The following is a 3,602-nucleotide window of genomic DNA, read 5'->3' as shown; positions in this document are numbered from 1 at the left end:
TCTCCCGGCCACGGGGCTTCTCATCCTGGACCGCCTCGCAAAGCCCCTTCCCTCCTTCCCCGCCATTGGCTTTGCACTCACCCGAAATCCTGGGCAGCGGGGGCGGGAATGGGAGCCCCCGCGTGGGAGGCAGGGAGTGAGGGCGCTTAATTAGGAGGCTTGATTAGGAAGAAGCCCCCTCCTCCGCACAATGCAGCCCCCCTTCCCGCCTCCCTCCCTCCTTTGCCAGCTCCAATTTTATCTCTGCTGGTGAAGCCGGAAGTGGAGGCAACTCTGAGGAGGAAGGAGAAGTTTCTCCCCACGCTCAGCTGCTTGTCTGTTATTTGATAATTGGGGGAAGGAAAACCTTGCAGCACCCAACCAATGGGGAGACGGAACGTGTCCATGGGGAATATAAACTCATGCTTTGCTCCAGCTGGACTGTGCCTGCTTTGGACCCCCGCTTTTGCAAGAACGTCTTGTCCTCAATAAACTCTTTACTGCTTCACCAATTTTGTTCAGATGGTATTTTAAGGAACGGCACTGTGGAGAGATACTTAGGGTGGATTGTGTTTTGGCTTGTGTTATTTTATTTATATTTATTTATTGAATAAAATTTATTTTAAAAAACCTGCAGAGGGGTTTCCCAAAACAAACAAAAAGAACACCACAGCAGTAAAATCAAGACAAATTTACAACCCTACTTTAAAACATACAAAAGCTAAAATATTAAAACAGATTAAAATTACTTCCACTTCCTAAGTATCTGCGTAAGGGAAAGGTAAAGGGACCCCTGACCATTAGGTCCAGTCGTGGCCGACTCTGGGGTTGCAACGCTCATCTCGCTTTATTTTCCGAGGAAGCCGGCGTACAGCTTCCGGGTCATGTGGCCAGCAGGACTAAGCCACTTCTGGCGAACCAGAGCAGCGCATGGAAACGCCGTTTACCTTCCCGCCGGAGCAGTACCTATTTATCTACTTGCACTTTGACGTGCTTTTGAACTGCTAGGTTGGCAGGAGCAGGGACCGGCAAGCCCTAGGCTCTGTGGTTTAACCCACAGCGCCACCCGCGTCCCTGGGTATGCTTGCCTAAACAAGAATGCTTTTAGCAGGTGCTTGAACAGCCTAGCAAAGGCATGTGCTTTATTGCAATAGGCGGGGAGTTCTAAAGTGCAGGTGCTGCCACAGTAAACAATGCAGTGCAGATATTATGTGGAACTTGTAGTAGTGCTTGAAACTACTGAAGGGGAGGTTTTATTTATTGTGATTTCACCATGCTCTGTATTATGTGAAAAGGAACATTTATTTAAAAAGCAGGACTGCACAGCAGCCTGCGAGGCTCATCATGATCCGTGGGAGTTATTCCCAAGCCGACGGTGCATAAGTTGGACTGCAATCCTATGCACCCCTTGCATCCAACTTGTACCTAAAAATCTGCACCAACCTGCACCAGAGAACTGTAGAGTTGGAAGGGAACCCTGAGGGTCATCTAGCCAAACCGCTGGGGCAACGCAGGAATCTCAATGAGACTATCCCTGACCGATGGCCAGCCGTCTTCTGTTTTTCCCTCAGCCAGGACACACAACAACTGAGACTGGAGGTGGGGGGAAAGATAAATTTTGACCAGGGAAAGGCAATGGGGCAGATTTGTCAGGCACGTGCAGGCGCAGTTTGAAGACTTTACACAGAGAGGAACCCCCCACAGAGAGGAACCCCCACACGCAGGTTTCCCTGCATGTAATGTAACAGGCAGCGAGCCAGCTCAGATAGAAAGACTTTTTTTGGGGGGGGGGGGTTGTGAAAATAATATTTATTACTTTTCCAACAATTTAGACAAAGACAAAAGAACAATACAATACAAAAACACTACATAACACTAACACATTAAACTAACAAAACAAAACAAAAACAGTTTGAAACACTCAAACAGTTTCAATATCTTGTGTTTCATTCACTTATTTCACCGACCTCCTCGCACCTCCCTTTTTGTATTCCACTTCTGTCAATTGTTTCAGCAATTCCTTTCCATCTTTCTCTGTTTTCTATCCTATAAATATCTTAACGCATTCTAACCTTATTTTTCCCTTTTATATTCTATTAATCTATTTATACTTAATTCCTTATAACATTTCTACTAAAGCCATATAACTTCATTCCAACATTCTTCTAACATTCTTTAATTTTACAGTATTTCTGTAAATAGTTTTTCAACTTTTTCCAGTTTTCTTCCACCGACTCTTCTCCCTGGTATCAGATTCTGCCAGTCATTTCCACCAGTTCCATATAGTCCATCAACTTCATCTGCCATTATTCCCTGGTGGGTAAATATTGTGTCTTCCAGTACTTCGCGATGAGTATTCTTGCTGCTGTTTTTGCATACATAAAAAAAGTTCTATCCTTCTTTAACACCAATTGGCCAACCATGCCCAGGAGAAAGGCCTCTGGTTTCTTCAGGAAGGTATATTTAAATACATTTTTCATTTCATTATAAATCATCTCCCAGAATGTCTTAATCCTTGGGCATGTCCACCAAAGGTGAAAGAATGTACCTTCAGTCTTATTATATTTCCAACATTTATTGTCGGGCAGCAAGTTATACATTCTTGACAAATTCTTGGTTTTTGGATCTAACAATTCTGTTTCCATTTTTTTCTGTGCCTTCGCTTCCATTGGTGACAACCATCTTGGGGTTTTATTTTCTAACAAGTCCTTATATCTTATCCAAACATTAAACAATGCTTTTCTAACAATATGATTTTTAAACGCTTTATGTATTTTTACCTTATCGTACCACAAATATGCATGCCAACCAAATGCATTATTGAAACCTTCTAGATCCAACCCGTCAGTGTTTTCAAGAAGCAGCCATTCTCTCAGCCAGCAAAAAGCAGCTGATTCATAATAAAGTTTAAGGTCTGGCAGGGAAATCCACCTCTTTCTTTGGCATCAGTTAATATCTTAAATTTTATTCAAGGCTTCTTGCCCTGCCAAACAAATCTGGAAATATCCTTCTGCCACTTCTTGAAACAATCCATCTTATCCAAAATTTGCAATGTTTGAAACAAAAATAACATCCTTGGCAGCACATTCATTTTTATCACAGCAATTTGGCCTAACAATGATAACTTCAAATTTGTCCATGCTTCTAAATCCTTTTTCACTTCAATCCAACATTTTTCATAGTTATCCTTAAATAAATTCACATTTTAAGCAGTCATCTTAACCCCTAAATATTTCACTTTTTGGATCAATGTTAGTCCTGTCTCCTCCTGAAACTTCTCTCTCTCGTTCACAGTTAAATTTTTTTCTAAAACCTTAGTTTTCATCTTATTCAGCGTAAAACCTGCAACCTGTCCAAATTCTTGAATCAGTTCCAATACCCTTTTAGTACTAGGTTCTGGCTCCTGTAAGGTCAATACTAAGTCATCAGCAAATGCTTTCAGTTTGTACTGTTTAGCTCCCACTTGTATACCTTTAACCTCTTGGTCCTTTCTAATCATGTTTAACAAAACCTCGAGGACCAATATAAAAAGCAATGGAGAAATTGGGCAACCTTGTCGTGTCCCTTTCTCAATCTTAAGCTCTTCTGTCACCACATTGTTCACAATTAATTTTGCCTTTTGT

This window comes from Podarcis tiliguerta, assembly GCF_965153285.1.
Source record: "Podarcis tiliguerta genome assembly, chromosome: 2".
NCBI classification, from domain to species: domain Eukaryota; kingdom Metazoa; phylum Chordata; class Lepidosauria; order Squamata; family Lacertidae; genus Podarcis; species Podarcis tiliguerta.
Note: the sequence above shows the minus strand (reverse complement) of the source record.